Source organism: Ornithodoros turicata, chromosome 3, assembly GCF_037126465.1.
Source record: "Ornithodoros turicata isolate Travis chromosome 3, ASM3712646v1, whole genome shotgun sequence".
Taxonomy (NCBI): Eukaryota; Metazoa; Arthropoda; class Arachnida; order Ixodida; family Argasidae; genus Ornithodoros; species Ornithodoros turicata.
This window is the reverse complement of record NC_088203.1, coordinates 46,622,212-46,642,228: the sequence shown is the minus strand read 5'-3', so window position 1 is coordinate 46,642,228 and position 20,017 is coordinate 46,622,212.

Here is a 20,017-nt window from a genome sequence, read left to right as displayed (position 1 = left end):
ATACCTGGCATGGTGTAGTTAGAAGGTTTTTTCAGGATAACCTTTTAAACTATAACTGACTGATAAACTTTTGACTGTTGATGATCCTTTCCGGGTAAAAAATGCCTGTGAAGTTGTGGATTTTTTAAACACTATAGAGAATCAAGAAGTTAAATTCTTTTCTTTAGATGTTGTTGATTTGTATTATAGTCCGCCTAAAAAGATAATGTTTGAAGTCGTTGAAGAGGCTATTGAATTGTTCGGAGGTGTAAAATTCCAAAATTCCTCTGGTTGCTCTGTACAACAGTTCTTACAGTTACTTAGTCTGTACTTAGAATCAACCTTGGTGGAGGTAGACGGAAAAGTTTACAGACAGAGGACAGGGGTTTGTACAGGCTGAAGTATTGTGCCCATAATTAGCGACTTGGTTATGGCAAAAATTGATAGGAAGGTTATGGGTACCTGCAGCGAAATAGGCATGTTAGCTGTCATGAGATATGTGGATGATTTCCTCTTATGTGCCGCACATGAAGTCAGGGAGGTTGAGGTCAAAGAAATTTTTGAAAAAAGTGGGGAAGGTTTGAAGCTTACCCTGGAGACACAGGAACAGGGGAGGTTGCAATTCCTTGACCTTGCTATCTTTGCGCATGCTACAGGTGTTTGTTGGCAGTACAAACAAAGATGTAAAAAGCCTTTAACCCCGTATGGGTCATGTATTTCAAAGACCGTAAAAAATGGTGTAGCTAGATGCGTAATTAATAACGCTCTGAGCAGGTGCTGCATCCACCTGCTGAAAGCTGGTTGTATAGAGCAAATTCAGAGGTTAGAAGAAGCAGGATATCCTGAGAACATCATTAGGGATATCTTAAACAGAATCATCAGAGAAATAAGTAGTGGCAAAAAAACTGAAAGCCCTGAAAAAAGGAACTTTGGGGTAATTACATATACCCATAAAGCCTCCCACAGGATAAAAAAAGTAGCTAGCAAGTACAGTGTTGAAGCAGTCTTTCGTAAAAAACCCGGCTTAAGATCACTGATTAGGAAGGTAAATCAGGAGCAGTTACCTCAGTGCTCTATAAGTCATGAAAATCAGTTTGTGAACTGTACAGTTGGGGTTGTATATCGCATACCGGTTAGTTGCGGGCGTGAATATATTGGGCAAACATCCCGGTGCATTAATGTTAGGTTAAAGGAACATCGTTATTCGGTTAGCAGGGGGTATGGAAACTTGGTTGAGCATTTAAAAAGTTGCCAGGGTTGTGTTGCTAAATTCCATGAGACAAAAATTTTATATAAGAGTAATAAGGGCGGTGCTTTATTATATCGTGAAGCTTGAACTATAAAAAATGCCGGGTCCAGGTGTGTGAGTGTGCCTTCAGTGCTGATAACTGCTCCAGTAGAGAAGTTTTTGGAAGATTCAAACAGGAATGACGCAAGATAAGTCTTGTGCTTTTGATAACGATAAAGTCACTAGGCATGCTGAGGGTGTGATTGGGAACCTTGCTGAAGAGGGCGTTGTTGATTAGGTTAGAGGACATAAACCAGGTTTGATAATAATAAATCCTTGTTCGTCAGTCTCTGCCTGTGTGTTGTGTCGTCTTTTGACTTGTTCCCCGGCACGGGGGTTTTATCGCTTTTAAAGTATCCTATATTTTCTTGCGCCACTTTCCACTTGTGCGTCAGTGAGCCTCGCGTGTCCCGATGCTCGTGCTCTGCGTGCTGTGCAGGGAAGGAGAGGCACAGGTGTTCAGTGGCGTGGCATGGGGTTGGCATGGGGCATGGCATGGGGTGTGGTTCATTACCGGGGGCACTGCACACCTCAAACTGATGTCGTGTCGTTGGGGGAGGGGTGGGGGCTGCGTACTGGGCCGCCTTCTCAGAAGAACTGCACCGACCACGTTGCGCAAGGCAGTCGCAGTATTTGCGTCGATTCGACGAGGTGCTAGAGTCGCTACTGAATGAATTTTAACAGTAATTAAAAACATTGTTTCAGTTCACTACTGGCGTTCGGCATTCAAACCGACGTGAAGCGCGGGTTAACTTAATTCCAACCATTTCCTCAACCTCAAAATTGTAATATTTTGTTAGTTATATTACATTGCGAACTAACGATTTTGGAACGGAGAGCTGGATAAATATTGAGTTACGGTACCATATGGTCCATTTAATATTAAGAGGCGTTTGTGAAACCTGGTCTTAGTCACCTGAAAACTAAGTAATTTGCGGACACTACAATGTGAGTCTGACCGCACAGCTGGACCCTGAAAACGGTCCCTCTAATCTGTGTAATGAAACGACCGTATCGAATAAAACGCACAAACAAAATAACGAGAGAGAATTCAGCACATGAGCATTCTGGGAACCCTGACGATGACTAGAATTCTCTGTCGATGTTCCCGGAATTTGGAATTCTCTCTCGATGCATGGATGCATCTTCTGCGTAACAATGCTAAGGGGCACATTGAACCGCATGCGTTGAAGATGCGAAATATATTATGCGGTGCATCAGAGGTACAAACCGTATGCGGTGCACAGCGCCGCTTACATGGGGTATGTACCTCGTACAAGAACGTGTACCGCATAACCTCGTCGTAATACCTCCTAAATTACCATGTACGTCGACTATGGGGCACACTAAGAGGTACGTAAGAGGTAAACTGTTTAGAGTGTATGTGTGATGTTCTCTCGATAGAGGGGGCTACTTCTAGACCCAGCATTAATTATGAATCAAATAAACATTCCAGTAGAGAAAGAACAAAATTTTTTGAGGTGATCTTCGATCACAGGCTAACATTTGCAAGCCACATCAAAGATGTTGAACAAAAATGCCACGCAGCATCAAACATACTAAAGCTATTGTTACACACATCTTGGGGAAATGACAAGGGAATGCTACTCAAGGTATATAATTCAGTTGTACGTTCACGCATTGACTACGGTTGTATTGTTTATGGATCTGCCAGAAGGTCTACACTCAAGATGCTTGACCCCATTCGGAACCAGGCCATGAGACTAGCGACTGGTGCATTCAGGACCTCTCCTATCGACAGCCTCCTTGTGCAATCGGGGCAATACTCCCTGGAGAAACGAAGGCACTATTTGATGATGCTCTACTGCACGAAAAGCAGGAGCAACCCCCGAAACTCAGCTTACGCGGCAGTCCAAGAAACCCGTTTTAAGCGTCTATGTAAAATAAGCCATCCTCTACTCCACCACTAAATTTGCGTGTGCGACATGCGGTGCAGAAATATGTCATGCAGGTAGATTATCTGGTCGCCCCACTGATCAATGAAACAGCACCATGGAGCATTCAGGTACCTCAGTACGACCAGTCTCTGTTGAGATACGACAAAAATGATACTTCACGCTCTGTAATTAAACAGGAATTCCTGGCTTTAAAAGAAACCTTCGGACAGCACCAACCCATTTACACAGATGGGACAAAATGTGCAACCGGCACTGGCTGTGCAATCATATGTGCTGACTTGGTTCAGAAGCAAAGGCTTCACAACTATGCCAGTATACCCACAGCTGAGCTCACTGCAATTAAGATGGCACTAGAGCACATACTAAGCAACAGCATTCAACGTTTAGTCATATATACAGACTCATTAAGTTCCATTCAAGCCCTGGTATCTCTAAGGACCACGCATAACTTTCTTGCTTTACATGTTCGCAGTCTCCTAAACAAGGCTTATGCCAGAGGGCATGGGGTGAAGCTAGTATGGGTTCCCAGTGACTGTGGCATTGATGGGAACGAGCAAGCTGATAACGCCGGTGCAACATCCTTGAATGAAGATGTGTCGTTGCTCACCATACCTCTTCAAGATTTCAGACCGGTTATGAAGAGAGCAGTTATAGAAGAATGGCAGCAGCAATGGGGCACCAAGGTCAACAGTAAGCTACACTTGATTAAACCTAGGATAGATGAAACAAATGTGAAGCAGATAGACAGATTCGCTGACGTAATATTGTGCAGATTGCGGATAGGCCATTCATTTATGACGCACGGCTACCTACTACGCAGAGCTACCTACTACCAGAATGCCGACATTGCAATGTCCAGCTCACTGTGGTCCACCTCCTTATAACTTGCCCCTCGTTTGAAAATGCTTGCTAGAAACACTTTGCCGTACTGTACAAGCACAAGGTTCCGCTTCACCCGGCCATTCTTCTAGGTGACGAGCCATTGGTTGAACCTGATTCCATTATGAATTTCTTTAGAGATTGCAACCTCCTCAACCAACTCTAGTGCCATCTTGACCCCTACATGTAGAGAATGAGCAGACAGGGAAACTCCCGCCCGGGGCTGTGTCCTAAAGTCATTTTAAGGACAGAGGAGGAGTGGCAACTCCCTCGTCCAGGACACCCCCGGAATCCCTTAGGTAGGGAGTTGGGTGATGCCCTCACCCGAGGCAGCCCCGAAGTCTCATATGAGATAGAGGAGGATTGGCGATTCCCTTGCCTGGGGTTGCCTCAAAGTCGCGCCCATTCACACCCCACATGGTTGACTTTCATCATTCACTTCATTATCTACTTGCCATAGTCACAGCTTTTAATTGTTAACTATATAGAAGCTTGCTATATTTAACCATTGCTTTGGCGCAGCATGGCCAGAGCTGCTCTTGCGCCAAAAAACCCCAAATCAAATCAAATCACATTACTGCACTACGTAAAGTAGAAGTGAAGCGCACTGCGCCTTGCACGTGACAGGGACGACAACGCACCCTCGCACTGGTATCTGCTTTCTTGAATAGCCAGCCAGCTGAATCGAAGCTGGGGTGCTAGACTCGTCAACACCGAACTTTCTTCGGGAGATGACGTCGCGGGAGGTGGAGATAAGAACTTTACATAGTTCAAGAGAAAGGCGTTCTTTTGTCTTTGCACCAAAGTTGGGTCTACGTCAATCTTGATAAAACTACCTGCGCGCTGGCAGTCCGCCCACTGATAGAACGAAAGACGTAAAACAAGTACAGGTCCTGACAAAAGTTTACGGAACACGCGAGCGGGGTATTTTCTCCTCGGTACGACACCCTAGCGGCAAGCGGAAGCTGGCGAAATCAAGCCAGTTCACTGCCTCAGAGGGATGGACGACTGCGCTCTTAGTGACACACAGCGGTAGTTTCGGTAGGATTACTGTTGTATGTGCCGGCGAAGTGAGTTGGATTTAACTGTTGTGCTCGTCAACAACTCGTGACTCAACATCAGTTGTTTATTAATCAATCAATTATCAATGCCAGAGTTCAATTTTTTATCAGCTCGTCAGGCGTCGTCCATAATAAAGTAACTGCTTACAAGATATATTTCTTTCTCTTGTCAACATATCACGGCTTTCCAATAAAAGCAATACACGGTAAAGTGTTGCCACCATGATTCATCCTTGTTATCACGATGATAGCGGCGAGCTCCCTGTCTCAACAATCGTTGAATCACGTGTTGTTGGCGAGCACAGCAGTAAAATCCAACTCACTTTGGGGGCACATGGGCACATACAACAGTAATCATACCGAAACTGCCGCTGTGTGTCGCCAAGAGCGGAGTCGGCCACCCCTCTGAGGCAGACTGGTATGATTTCGCCAGCTTCCGCTTGCCGCTAGGGTGTCGTACCATGGAGAAAATACACCGCTCGCGTGTTCTGTAAACTTTTGTCGGGACCTATACATTCTCTGTGCGACAACGCTTAGGCTCTTCACGACGAAAATGGCGGTACATTCACAATATCTTCCGGAAAAGCGCGGGAGGACTCTAGGTCCGCGCGCTTCTAGTGCTCCACTAGAGCTACTGCTCAGTTACATGGAGATGCATCGTTGCCTTGCTACACCCTGCTCCGAGCACGCTTCCCTCTTCAGACGGGAGCAGAAATGTGTTCTGTGAGAGCAGCTAGTGAGTTCGGTGAACGCTGCTGGGCCGGCACAAAAGAGTAAAGATGAGTGGCAGCAAGTCTGGAGTGGTAGGGTTCGGAAGGCAAAACAGAAGGCAGCTCAAATCCGTAGTGATCGGCTCGGGACAGGTGGAGGGCCTCCCTCAGCATCATTGACTGACTTCGAGGAGAGGGCACTGGCCGTCGTGGGCCGTGACATTGTTGACGGTACTGGGGCACCAGTACTAGGGTCGCCACCAATGGTAAGCATGAATGCACAATACCATTTGTTATGTATCGATACTACTTATGCATCTAGTTGCACCGAAATGACGGAGCTCCGTCTACTGCAGAACCGACAGCCGGACCATCGACTGCCCAGAGCAATTGGTGAGCACTTTGCAAACAAGAACGGTTATTATGCATATTGTAGTTCGTTACTTCTTCATTATTTCACGCTTAACAAGTTTTGGAATTTGCAGAAGACCTACAACAGACCCCCACAACAGTTGAATCGTCTGAGGAATCTTCACCACAGACGTCGCCCAACCCTAGGCGTCGCCGTCGACCTCCAAGGGCGAGGACCGACCCTCGGGAAGAAATCGAGCTCACTCGTCGGCTCGTCAACTTCCAGGGCGAGCTCGTCGAACTGCAGGGGCAGCAGAACCGCCACCTCTCAGGCACTGAGGCACTAATGTGGCAGCATACTGAGGTAACACAATAGGCACATGTATGCTTGCGCTATGGGAGACATACGTATGTTGTGACATGGCTGAGTTGATTACCGCTGAAAATAAAACTGTGCACGCACCGCATAAAAATGAGGCATAGCGCTTTGCAACGGCATACTTTGTTTGTAGCAAACATGGGGACTCCCTTTCGTGTGTCCCTTCGCGCTAGAATCTTGTATTTATAATTTCTCTCGAAGCAGAAGCTTCGCGAACAGCGAATAAATGGAAGCATGGAGATGCCAATTTCAGCACTGCGTCGAAGCCAAGAAGTGACAGTTAACTTCAACCAGTTTCATGACATGGCATAGCGTTGATAAAAAGCCCGCGTTCAGTGACCTTTTCTCGCGTACCTCAGCAGCCGCGCGATGAAAGGACACCCGGGAGCCCAAGCTAATATTATTTTACTTTTCATGGGACTGATAATAAGGCTGCCAATCACAAGCATAATCATTCAGCTCCATCGTGACTACGCCTCTTTTGCTTCAGCCTTGCCTTTCTGTTACGGTGTTGTGGGTTTCGTCGCACCTAGAATCCGGGCATGCAAAACTAGGCGCTTCTGAATAAGGTAGACAATCCACCCTTTTCAAGCTACCTTGTGCATTCACGAATGGTTGAATAGACACACTTTTCTTATTTGTGATATGAAAAATTATCTTTGCAGATTCCAGAAGTGAGTTAATAAAAATTAAAATATCGATGAGGTGCGGTGCATCCAATGAGTCATTCACTCTAAAAACAGATCTTCACTGCACAGCACGCTGTGCGCCAACCATTGCACAGAATGACAAGGTTATCGCTTCGAAGTCGGAGAGAGAGTGGGCGCACGACTTTTTGTGTCAATTTGGACATACGAAAATTGCCACAAAAAGGAGTACACTTCCCTCGGTCTTCGAATCAGAAACGATAGCCTCTCATTCGTGGCTGTGTATATATTTGGTAAGTTGAGTTTCACTTTGAAGGTAATGAATATGGTTACATCAGAATTATATGCTTCATTTTATCATTTCAGGCCACAGCGGACATAGTAGTGATTGGCCGAGAAATTGCGGAGGCCTTGCGTTCCATCGGCAGGACAGGCGCCTTTGAAGCTCGGGAAAACACAAGGCGCAATAATTAACCAATACCTACAATTTTAGAGAGGGGGGAGGGGTCGAAATAGCATGCAGTTGTTGGCCGCACACGAGTGGGGATCGTCGCGACAATAGCAAAAAATAAAAGGGGGGCGGGGAGAAGAAAGTTAGAAATAGACTTGTCCGCATAGCACGCTCATAGCCAATCAGCATCCCAAATGACAACTTTCCCTCTATAGGATCTCATGAACACAAGGGCGTACGCCATTTTTATGACGATAAGGAATGCCACGAAAATGGCGTATAAGAGGGAGAGCGTCTCCATTCGGGATAATGGTAGGCTGAGACCATGCTACGCGGAGTTCTGTTTTTAGAGTGCATTAATCACGTTCCTATAAATTTGTTGCGAAAGAGAAACAACGGCTCGTTCAGGTTCATTACCCAAATATTAATGCCTCCATAATAACATTTGTAGTAACTGTTCCTGAGTGCATAATATCGATTACCATTAGCCGTCTTATTTGCGCACTTATGTGTCACTTACCATAGTACTTGTACAATTGTACTTTTGTTCTGCGAATACAGTTACATGCTATTTTCTTCTGGTGCATTGTATTGCCATGGTGCATGTTGGGTGGTTGGTTCTATCGACGACAAATAAAATACCAGCTCTTTGTGTATGTGTCGTGTTGGAACATTTTAATTTACAAAGGCAACAACAGCAACCGAGAATATAATTCATATCTTCGAGGGAAATACTTATAACTAACTGCCTTACTGTCTGCGATGCCCTATCCCTGAAAATGTTGGTAATTTGTTGGTTGGAATTTGTAGGGTAAGACATCTCTTTTTGCTCGACCTCTTGCGAAGAAGTCGCTGCTCGATGTTGTGGCAGCAGGTTGATCATCTGCAAAATAGCAGTCGTTGTTTTCGTCGGTTTCATCCTCAGGATCGGGATGAGGCTCTGCTGTGGCAATGCAGATGTTGTGCAGCGCTGCACAGGCTGCTCCTATTGTGCCTGCTAATTGTGGAACGGTGTTTGTGCAGGCGCCTGAACCTCTGTTTTAGTACATCAAAGCATGGCTCAACAATTGACCGTAAAGAAGCGTGGGCAATGTTGAACCTCGCAGCCGGTGACAGTGGCGGATCCAAGGGGGTGGGGGCGATCGCCCCCCAAAACGTCAGTTTATACATTGAATTTCCCTCTCCCCCCTCCCCACTACGCGCTCCCACAAAGAAGCGCCCCCCTCCCCCCCAAACTGAGGGTCTGGATCCGCCCCTGGCCGGTGAGCCACGTGGATGGGAGCCAGGAACAGGGACTATGAGCCAGATGATTCCAGAGGATAGCCGCTGTCTCATGCATAGTAACGTAATATATCAAGGGCCGGTACCGATAAGATTCTCTACGGAAGTCCAAGGAAGCATCTACTGCTGAAGTATTGACTCGAATTATTGAATTGTTTTTCTTTTAGCCCCGTATAATCCCCCAAGCTATATATCATGCATAACTGTTCGGCATACCTTCCGATTCGCGCAATCGAATGATGTCAAGTTATTTGCAAATAGGAAGACTTGCCGAGAATGAACTCGTCTGCTGACAGAAGGTTCCCCGTTGCCAGTTCATGTATCAGAGGTGACCTTCTCCATCCAAATGCATCATGGGAGCCACCGCGAAGAGGTGGGTCGATATACAGAATCCGCATATTGCCGTCGCAAACCTGTGTCACAAAGCAAATGCTGAAAAGCAAAAGCTGCACTGAAACGGCTTAGGAAGAGAAGTTCCTTCAGCCGAATGTACAGCTCCTTGTGTGCGAGACACCCGATGTGTCGTGTCGTGCCTGACGTCATATGACGTGACACGCTGGCCTGGAAGTACCTAGGAGGTGTCGGTATAGTTGAAGAAGGCATAAGAGGAGAATCGGTGAGAGGAAGGAGAAATCAGAGGAGAATATGCAACCGCGCGTGTTTCATAGAATGGAGCAATTTCGCCCGTAAAAGTTTCTTGCATATCGGGGGTGGGATTCACAAACACAATCGTATGTAACGACAAACTGCGCCACCAGCATCAAGGACAAAGCGGCTGAAAAAAAGGTAAAACAAGAGGCGGGAACGCTTTCTCCTTCCCCGGCATCATCCGTGCGCCGTTCTTAGGGAAAATCAAGTAGGCGGGGCTACAGCGGAATTTTTGCTATTCTTTTTCGACTATTTCGGTTGTTATACTATGCATAGTTTTTCTTTTCTCTGCTGTTATCCGACGGGGATTTCATACCTCTGTTAAAAAAAAGTGAGGCTGGTTTGGCAATTTTGAAAGTACAATTGGCGAAAATAAATTTCTATCGATTAAAAATTGCCTAAAACCTTTTTAAATTGTGGCAAAGTTTCCAGAAGGTAATTCCCGAAGGCTCCACAATTCTCCGGCGAGTACGTCGCTAGTTAGAATTTTTATCACTTAAGGTGAAACACATTTGCCCGTATTCACCAGTCCCACTTAGCCACTGGTTTAGTGACGTCTGGTTTAAGTTGATCATGTGATCTCTCCGGCTCTGAAGCCGTTTGACCACAACGCATGCGCATTATCCACATTGTCACGAGATGGTTGAGGGGAGGGAGAAATTAGCAGATGACGGAAGCGCCGCGAAGAGGAAGACCCCCGTTTTTTATATATATATATATATTTTTTGTTATGAGGTTGATAAAGAAAAGTTCAGGCGGCGCTGGCTGGAGCTGCTACAGGTGGTTGCGGGATGATGTGTGGGTGGCCGGCGGTTAAGCCTACTTTTGTGTTTGTTAATATGATAGGTAAAACAATGTACAAAGAGCGCGTTTGCCATGTTATTGAAGAGGCAGGAGTACGTATTCTCGTGGAGGCGATCGTTGTCAGTGTTCGGTCGTCGATTGTGGTTGCGTATAATAACTGCACCTCCATGAACCATCGCTTGTTGTGCGGCCTGTGTGGTGAATTGCAACGATCAAGATAGCCTTTCGATCGCTGGGGCATGTCAGCAGCGTGTTTTTACGCTTTCAAGTCTGGTGTCATGTGCGCAGCGTGTGTGCAGGCGCATCATCGCGGTAGGCTGCCTGTAAGTAAACAGCAATAACATTGATACAAGGGTGGCCATATCCTGCATCGGACTCCCACAGGAATAACTTTTATAGTGTTATGGTTTCAAGAAATTGACGTGGTACTTTACAAGGTGTCATAAATCTGCAACGCGTTAAAGCATCGCTTTGCTGGCTGCGTTTGTTCGGGCGCACGACTGAAAACGAACTGTGCAGTCCTGTTTACATCCGCGTCCTGTGTGTGTGCGTGTTACCGCTGTTTTCGTTATGTTACCCAGGGTGCCCCTGCCTGTGAGTTGTGTGGAAGTTGCCAGTGTCGTGACCTCCTGTCGTTCTATCAGTGCGGTGCTATGGTTAATTGTGACCTCCTTTACCTCCGTATCTCTGCATATAACATTCTTGTACAAATCATCAAGCACTGAATTGATTTATTCTGTTCAGCTAACGAAGACTGTCAGTTGCTGGAACTTAATAGAATGGGAATGTACACACTTGTCCTACAGCCATATATTAAGCGCACTTGACATCGCAGACGCCATATCTGCAAAAATAAAAGGGCACACTTTAGTGTCGTTACAATAAACTTTCCTTTCAATAAATATATATTCCCCCCCCCCCTCGTTACAATAAATCCGAGCCGTTCAGAGTTTGTTGTTTATTGAGACCACATACACAAAATACAAACAATCTTCTTTTTGCTGTTAAAATGGATCAAATATCTCACACAGAAGGTCTTATTAGTCTCAATAATGGTGTTTCAAGGGTGGAGCAAACATACAATGGACACAGGCAAACACGTACAACAACAGCTGCAACATCAGCTACAAGCATTCCGTGCTGTTCTTTGCATTGTGCTTGCTTGTTCAGAGTCATATATTATTGAGGAAACACTTACATACCTGGTCAAGGTCTTTTTCTGCGCTCATTCTTTATAAGCTCCTCTCTTGACTTCATACTGGCATTGTAAACAATCTCACTTCCATTATCATTGCACCATTACATGCCAAACAATCACCACCACCAATGCCTAAAAACTCCCCACAGCTGATGCCACGCTATAATATGCCAGCTGAGGCTTTTCGTTTAGACTTTTTGTTCAGAAATAATTTCTATGGTGATGCAGTTGCATTTACCACTTCAATCTGACACAGATAGCTCAACTTTGACAGTAAAATCACATGAGAGGCCCGTGTGACCTCTGCTTCTCCTTTGGCAAGGCTGCTCCGAGAACTGCCACTGTCCAATTGTGCAAATTAAAGTATTGCACGATTACATCAGCAGCTCTATATGGCGTTCTTGACAATTTTCTTTTTTAGCTTTTTAGTCTTGCTATAGTTATCTGACTGTTCCCAGTTTTCTACACTGTCCTGTATTGCAGACAACCTGAAATACAGATGATAAAGCTCTGAAAAATTTGTGCATGTGCCCCATGCATTTGCGCACTGCGTAGTTACGCAGTTATAAACTGCACAGCTGTGTGCTGAGAGATTGTGCTATTTCTTGAGAAACAACACCGTGGAATATCAAAGCAAACAGCAGCTCTGATCATTGTCTGCTAGCTTTCTGCATTGATATGTAATGGACAAATGGAAGGCTGAGTGGAAGGCTGCAATGGACAAATGAATGCAATGCAAATAAGCTCACATAAAGAAAAGAATGAAACTTGAAATCAGATGCATCTTATCTACAATGCGCTGCTATTATTTTTTAGGAAATACAGGATTGTATATCTTTCTTCCACAGTTTCTGTTATCTTTTGAGACACTTTGGCAGTTGTAACTTTGCAAAAGCCGACATATTCATTCAGCTGTGTCAGCACAAAGCTACACAACCAGACAGTATATTAGGGTAGTGAACGCGGTGTACTGCATCATCAAGGACAAAGTCTGGGAGCAGAAATGTGGCACATTGCTTAATATGCAGAAAAATAACATAGGTGTTTTTGCGTGGCTGACCACCTAACTTCAATAGCCAGTGATGAACATGCGATGTCTTCAGCTGGGGTATTCTGGAAATTAATAGGTGACGTATCGGGAGGGGGGGATGGTTTGCAAGTTAACAGTTGCAACAACAGTTTCACAGATTTGGGGCAAACACATCTATGTTGGCACACATGAAGGGCATATTGTTATTTCATTACACTTTATTGAACTTTATGTACCCATAAGTGTGCATTACAAATGAATGTGGGAGGGGGCAGGGTTACAAAAAGAAACAGGGGTAGAGGTAGTGCGAAACTCTTCTTTAGAAGAAAGGAAAAATTCTGCATACACAACCACAATTTTCCTGAAGCAATGCTCTCTACTCTTACAATTACATGTTTTTCATGCATTTAAGCAGGGTTAGTCACGTTCCAGCCACATATCTGTACGACAATTAGTTTTCTTCACGTAATGCATTGAAGAACTGCTTTCCTGAAACAAACTAAATAAGAAGGTGTAACATATGTCACAGGCATTTTGTGCCGGTTATGCAGTAAAACTAGTATGCTTGAGGCGCCACACATTCTCCTGGTGATGATGTGAAGGAAGGAAGCTTCAATCTTTCGAAATGTAAATGAGTGCCGTAGTGTCTTGCATTGTAACAGCATCTATGCACTCTTTCCTGTGGGCTTTCGAGTGACAGATTCATACATATTAGAATTGTAGAGCGAGAAATGAGGCGACCAGGCTCTACTGAGGTTGATGGGTTTAATGACGGTTAATGGCGATGAACCGAAAACGAAAGCTCGGGTCACGCGCAGTGCTGCGCGTAACCGATGGCGGTGCTGGTGATGATTATGACGCTGCTGCTACAGGGCTCCCCCCCGTGGCGGATGACAAGGCTGGCGAGGAGGGCCGAGGTTGGCGGAAAGGTCGGGCGCCGAGGCCAAGGAGTGCAGGAGCCGGACCCGAGGCGGCGGGCGGCTCGTAGTGTGCGAGCTGCGGCGCCCAATGCACCCGACGTGGAGGGGAAGGAATGCTCGAGACAGGAGCTGAGCACGGACGTAGGGAGGGCGGGTCGGGCGATACCAGAGGTGAAGACTCCAGGAATGCGGGCTTAAGCCTGTCGATGGCCACAGTGTCAGGTCCCCGTGGAAGATCGAGGCGGAAAAACTTCCCGGCTCGCGAGATGACCCTGTAGGGGCCGTCATAGGGAGGCTGCAAGCTGGAGCGCACAGAGTCCCGGCGGACGAAGACGTGGGTGGCTTGATTAAGGTCGGGGCTCACGAACACGCGTGTTGCGGGAGCGGAGCGGGTAGGCGTGGGCTTGAGGTCCCGGAAGAGCTGGCGGAGACGGTCGATGTAGGAGGAAGGGTCGTGCACGAGCGGGGCCGATGGGCTGAAGAATGCTCCGGGAAGGCGGAGCGGGCAGCCGTAGACCATGTGGGCCGCGCTGCAGTCATCCTGGCGGATCGCGGCGCGAAGGCCAAGCAGGACGAAGGGTAGACGCTCGGGCCAGGTTGTGTCGCCGTGGTCAGTGGCGCGGAGGGACGCCTTGAGCTGCCGATGAAGGCGCTCGACCAGGCCGTTGGCAGCCGGATGGTAGGCCGTGGTTCGGATGTGATGGGTGCCGAGGGCGCTGCACAGGTGACGGAAGAGGGCCGATTCAAACTGGCGTCCCCTGTCCGTGGTTACAGTGGACGGGACGCCGAATCGGGAAACCCAGGAGAAGAGGAATGCGTGGGCCACCGTCTCTGCCGTGATGTCAGGAATCGGCGTTACCTCCGGCCAGCGGGTAAAGCGGTCGATGCACGAGAGCAGGTAGCGGTAGCCTTTGGCCAGAGGAAGCGGGCCGACCAAGTCGATGTGGACCTGGTCGAAACGGGCATCTGGCGGAAGGAACCGCGATGGAGGCGAGATGGTGTGGCGGTAGATTTTGGACCGCTGGCAGGCCAGGCAGGCCCGCGCCCAGTCACGGACATCGGCATTCATGCGAGGCCATATGTAGCGCTCTGCGACGATCTTTTGCGTGCCGCGCACGCCAGGGTGGGACAGCGAGTGGAGGGCGTTGAAAACATGCCGGCGGAAGGCCAGGGGAACGAAAGGGCGCGGGGTACCAGTAGAGGTGTCGCACCATAGACTTGCCGTCGAACCGGGGAGCGAGATCTCCCGAAAAGTGGTGGATGAGGCGGGGGATGAACGAAGGGCGGCGAGCTCTTCATCAGCCTGTTGCGCCTGGGCGATGCCGTCCAAATCGACCGCGGGGGGCGGATGGAGAGCATTGACGTCCGGCCGCGAGAGTGCGTCGGCAGCGGCATTGTCTTCGCCTGCGACGTGTCGCACATCGGTCGTGAACTCCAAGAGGTAGCACATGTGGCGGGTTTCACGAGGCGAGTGGTTGAGGGAGGCCGATCGCAGGGCGAACATGAGAGGCTTGTGGTCGGTGTACAGCACAAACGGGCGGCCCTCGAGAAAATGGCGGTAGTGTCTGCATGCCAGGTAGGCGGCGAGGAGCTCACGCCCGAAGGTGCTGTAGCGTGTTTCGGCTGGCGAGAGGCGTTGGGAAAAGAAACCGAGAGGTTTCCAGTGGCCATCCTGACGCTGCTGCAAGACTGCGCCGACAGCAGCGGTGGAGGCGTCGACGAACAACGCTGTCTCGGCGTCAGGACGAGGATGGTGGAGCAGCACAGCATCTGCCAGGGCCTGCTTGACCTCTTCGAACGCGCGTTCTGCTGCCGGTGTCCACTCCAGAGGGGCAGCACGGGCCTCTTTCGGATGGTCAGTGCCGAGAGCTGCGTAGAGAGGCTGGAGCAAGGCAGCACAGCGAGGCACAAAACGTCGGTAGAAAGTCACGAGGCCGAGGAATGAACGAAGTCCTTTGCGAGAAGTGGGGGCAGGAAAGTCTCGGATGGTCTGGACCTTGGATGCGAGTGGCCGGATGCCTTGCGGGGTGATGGTGTGTCCCAGGAAGGTAAGGGTGGTAACGCCAAACTCGCACTTCGCGGCATTGATGGAGACTCCGTAGTCCTCCAGGCGCGAGAACAGGGCGCGCAGATGGGCGCGATGAGCCTCCGGAGATGGACTTGCGACGAGGATGTCATCCATGTATGCGAATGCGAAGTCCAGGCCGCGGAGCACTTCGTTGATGAATCGTTGGAATGTCTGCGCAGCATTACGCAGGCCAAAGGGCATCCGCACGTATTCAAAGAGGCCAAAAGGGGTGGTTATAGCAGTCTTCGGGATGTCAGGGGGATGGACGGGAATTTGGTGATAGGCTTTGATGAGGTCTATCTTGGAGAAGATGGTCGCTCCGTCAAGATTCGCGGTGAAGTCCTGAATATGGGGAAGCGGGTATCTGTCCGGTACCGTGACGATGTTGAGTGCACGGTAGTCCCCACATGGGCGCCAATCACCAGGTGTTGCTTTGGGCACCATGTGGAGAGCGGAAAACCACGGGCTGGAGGAAGGCCGAATGATCCCCAGTTCGAGCATGTGCTCAAATTCCCTCTTGGCAATGACGAGGCGCTCCGGAGCCAGCCGTCTGGGGCGAGCGAAGACAGGGGGGCCCCGTGTCACGATGTGGTGAGTGACGCTGTGGCGAGGTGGGCAAGAGGCGTGCGATTGGCGCAGGACAGCGGGGAACTCCGTGACAATGTCGGCGAAAGCAGTGGGCAACGGTAGCCGTATGGTGGGACTAATGGCGGCTATATGCGCTGGAGCTCCATAAACGTGCAAAGAAGTAGTGTTGTCGACGAGGCGCTGGCGTCTAATATCCACAAGAAGGTCGAAATGGTGGAGGAAGTCGGCGCCAAGGATTGCGAAGGGGAGGTCGGCGATGGTAAAAACCCAACGAAATACTCTGCGCTGGCCGAGGTCAAGGGTGACGGAGCGTTGACCGTAGGTTGAGATGGTGGACTTGTTGACGGCCTGCAAAGCCAAGTCTGGTTGTCGGTGTCGTTTTTCTGCGGGGGTTGGTGGAACGACGCTCACGTCAGCCCCGGTATCCACCAGGAAGCGACAGCCGGACACGCGGTCCGTGATCCGGAAGAGCCGGCTGTTGTCGCCCCCAGCCATGCCAGCCGTTAATGGTTGGGGGGAGCGTTTCCCGGCCACGAGCAAGGGGCCTGGCAGTTCCTTGCGGCATCGCCGAATTTTCGATGATACCAGCAGAAGTGGTGCTGAGAGGGCGAAGGAGACCGTTGACGGGATGGCGAGCAGCGACGGCAAAACGGGCGCCGAGGGGAACGTGGTCGCTGCGGGGGAATGGCGTCCACCCGGTTCACCAGGGCCGCCACCGTAGTCTGGAGTTGCTGGAGCGACGTGCTGATGGCATTGATTGCAGGTGGAGGGGAGGTGCGGGGGGCCAGGGCGGCAACGGCTCCTGGAGATGGAAGGCCAGCAAAATCCATAATACGGTCCGCCATCTTCGCCAAGTCATCCAGGCGGGAATTTTCGCCGGCGGCCAGGATCATGCGTACGTTGTGGGGCAAACGTTGTAGGAAGAGCTCGCGTAGTAGTGAGTCGTCCGTGGTAGGGTTGCCCGCGAGGTCGCGCATGCGGCGTAGTAGCTGTGTGGGCCGTCGATCGCCGAGCTCTTCCCTGTTCAGAAGCTGCTGCAATCGCCGCTCCTCCGAAGCAGACGTGCGGCGAATTAACTCGTCCCTTAAGGTGTCGTAGGGTAACTCGGGGTGAGGGTGGATGATTAGGTCGCGGACTTCCGCCGCAGCTTCGGGAGGAAGGTTTGCGATGGCGTAGCCAAACCTTGAGGCTTGAGAAGTGACGCGGCGTCCGTCGAAGAGAACCTCCGCCTGCGCGAACCACAGCTGAGGGTCGGAGATGGAGAAAGGCGGCAGGCGGAGCGGTGCCACAGAAGCCTCAAGCGGTGGAAGTGGCGGTGGCCGGCTGGGAGGCGAAGAGCTGGTGGAGTGCTGGTCACCGTTCATGATGGTGGAACGCTAAAACATCACGTTCGGGTCACCAGTTGTAGAGCGAGAAATGAGGCGACCAGGCTCTACTGAGGTTGATGGGTTTAATGACGGTTAATGGCGATGAACCGAAAACGAAAGCTCGGGTCACGCGCAGTGCTGCGCGTAACCGATGGCGGTGCTGGTGATGATTATGACGCTGCTGCTACAGAATCATTTGTAATGATGCTGATAACAACACCCTGAATTACATCAGAATTTTGTGACGGTAGTATGCCCATATTGCGTTCATCCTTCATTCACTGCTGTGCATTTCGGGGTGGAGTGTGAGTCAAGGCAGAGGTGAGCTAGTACGCAATGGGAGTACCTGTTCCTATCAGGTAATATACAGGACATGTCAAAATGGAAGAACCGTGGGCACTTAGCACGTACCTGTACTGGTGTAAGGAGAACGAAGTTGCAACATAATTGAAAGTACAGTCAAGTGAAGCGTATATTAGAAGTGGCCATTGGTTTGGTTTATGCAGTATTACTACAATTTCTACTATTCTATACTTATTGCTCGAACTCAGCTATTTAGAACACATTGAAGACAGACACAACAGAACGAAATTACAGGCATTTGGGCATTTATGATAAATAGAGGCATGGTTGCAATGTGGATGTGAATGCAGATGTATGGAATACATCTTGTGACCGGATTACACAGGGGCGTGTTTTTGTATTCTTAAGATTTGCGCCTTACAGCATATGAGACTACACAACAAGTGCACAGATCACACCAGTGTAAAACTGGGGTGTCGTTTGTAAGGTGCCGACAGGTGAATAAACAGGAAGAGGAATGGGGCACGAGCCTCATTCTAGGGTTTTAAGAAGAGGTAGGACTGTGAAGTCTTACATTGGCGCAGCCGACAACCGAATGTGGGTTGAATTCCTCCTAGAAGCCACGCCCGAAGGGCCGAAGGTGCGACACTGTGACGTCGGAGAGGACAGCTTCAACCTGGATTCTCACCCCGACCACCAAGCCCTCCTTCAGTATGTGGCTTCAAAGGCAAACCTCGACATTTCTTCACCTGCTACTCAGGGCACTTTTAAAGTCAATATGAAGCTCGATGACTTTGATCGGCTAGTCCGGTTTCCTCGGAACTCACAGACGCGACAGACGGCTTCGCAAGCTAGTGGAGACACGGCAACGTTGTTATCCATGTTTCAGCACCAACAGAATCAGTTAGCTGAACAACAGCGAGTCCTTGTTGACCTAATTCGCACCATGTCTGTCCGGGAGGATTCATCTCGCCCATCAGCCTTATTCAAGCCGGAGGAATTTGACGGTAGTAGGGGTGCGGGGTCATGGATGCCTTTGTACGAACACGCGTGCCAGCATAACCATTGGTTAACAGATCGGACAAAAATCGACAATTTACGAACCTTCCTTCTCGGATCGGTCAGGAGGTGGTATGACTCTCGCCTACTTGAGCATTACGAGGCAACTTGGGAGTCATGGAAACAAAGCCTCCTTCTCTCATTCGGCGAGGATAAAGTGGCTCAGTGGAATGACGCCATAACCTTCAAGTATGTTACTGGTTCATACACTGACTACTATTTCGAAAAATTAGGCTTACTCCAGCTTGCCGAGCCACAGCTGCCCAGCTCCTCTGTCGTTGCTTTGCTAATACACGGACTACCCATTCATGTTCAGCAAGTCGTAAAGATCCGCGGACCACGAGATCCCGAAGCAGTGTTGCAATGCCTACGCGACGCTGGTGTATGTCGAAGCACACATGAAGTACCAGCCACAACAGTACGTCCAGATGCTGTAGGAAACGCCAGCAACGCAACTTCAAGCCAACGCATTTTTCCGCCTCATGAACCGCACAAGCGGCCAGGCCGTCCAACAAATACACAAACCTCAGCTGTAGCTGAAGACTACACTGACCATGTAGTACAAAAAAACGAGTAAAAAAGGGTGCTGGTTTCCACCCAAAGACACAATATGAAACTGTTTACCTTGTATCCACGAAACTCATTTACATCAATGTACGTGTCAACGACATCCTTGCACGTGCCCTTATAGACAGTGGATCCTCAATCACTTTCGTCAACACTCGCCTTCTGTCTCCAGAGGACGTGTATGAAGGGAGAACTGTATGTGTCAAAGGATTCGATGGCACTTCTAAGATATTCAGTCAGTGGAGTAAGGTATCCCTGCGGATTTCCAACGAAACTGTCACCACAAACGCTCTGGTCATTTCTGGCGTGGACTATGACGTGCTACTCTCACGACCAGATATTAAACGCCTAAAACTCAATATCTATTGGGACGATACAGTCTCTACTGCAGATGACCGTATTCACGCTTCACTACAGATTTCCGCTGCTCCTGCTGCTGTTCCCAGAGACTTTGACGTACGCAGCCTCTACCCAGAGTTGATACCGGGCACTGGATTCCCTTCACCGACCACGGCGCTGG